The sequence below is a fragment of the Lathyrus oleraceus genome, chromosome 3 (assembly GCF_024323335.1).
Source record: "Lathyrus oleraceus cultivar Zhongwan6 chromosome 3, CAAS_Psat_ZW6_1.0, whole genome shotgun sequence".
Lineage (NCBI taxonomy): Eukaryota > Viridiplantae > Streptophyta > Magnoliopsida > Fabales > Fabaceae > Lathyrus > Lathyrus oleraceus.
The window spans coordinates 243,030,899-243,032,343 of NC_066581.1; positions in this window are offsets into that span (position 1 = coordinate 243,030,899).

Here is a 1,445-nt window from a genome sequence, read left to right on the forward strand (position 1 = left end):
AAGAGAAAAAATATTCAAAGTGGTTTAAAACCCTAGATTCTTGATTCAATTACACATTAAATATAATGTTTACAATTGAATCTCAACCACACCACTTTCTCCCTCTGATCATGATTATCAGAGATTGATGAGAAGAAGTTATGACTAGAATGTTATTTATAAGAAAACTAAACTCGAGCTTTCAACTAACATACTAAACAATTGACCCAACGGACTGATCCAATTCAACATGCTAACTTAAACAACAAGCTAGCTAAAACATCTGCATGCAAGAACAAACTTCGACTACGACATGCACATCTTCGACTATATCGAACCATGAAGCTATCTTTGTCGAGGCTAGAATTCGATCCAAATACCACAATAATTTTAATATTTATAAAGCTTACATACACAAAGACTCGTGTCTTATGTGGATTGAAAAGATAATGGGCCTTAGGTCCAAAACTTTTATTTAAAATTCTAAGAAAAAATATTTCTAAGAAAACATAATTCAGGTTACAAAATATTAGTTTATCATAAAAAAAATATATTATAAAGCAGATTAAGCGCCATGGTGTTAGTTTGCCATATTATATGAGGCTGTCCCCAGTATAAAAATGAAGAAAGACTAATATATTTATTAGAAGAACTAAAAAATTAAAAACACTTAAATAAGAGATCAAAATATATTTATGCCTTTAACTTTTTTATTCTCCCTACTTTGTTTTTAAATTTAAAACATAAATTGAAAAAGAAGCAGAAATATAATGAACAATATCAACAATTTGATAATATACATTGAGTTTTTGTTTGTTTGAAGGAGACATGGAATATATATATATATATATATATATATATATATATATATATATATATATATATATATATATATATATATATATATATATATATATATATATATATATATATATATATATATATATATATATATATATATATATATATATATATAGTTGTATCATACTTTGACTGAATGAATGAATTGAAATGAGTCAATTTTCAGCATAGTGGAATATCCTTCTATTACTTTGTTTTCCTTTTTGTATATTAAATTACATGTTTTAAAATGTAAATCCAATTTTAAATAAATTAAAAAGGTTATGGTTTTTTCAAAAATAATTAATCAATCACAATTAAATGCTCAATTATTCCACTATGCTCTCATTAATAAATAACATTTTTGAAAATAATGAGAATAATGATCAGACTCTTAACCTGTCTATTACTATACTCGTTATCTCCCTCCATATCTACTAAGTTATCTTTATTTCCCTCCATATCTACTAAGTTATCTTTATTATATCCTCAAATTTGATAATTATTATTTTAACTTTAAAAAAATATAATTGAAATATTAATTGTAGCAACATCATTTTTTATTCAAAATAATAAATAGATAAATGAAAACTTTGTCAATTCAACAAATATTTAAAATATAAATG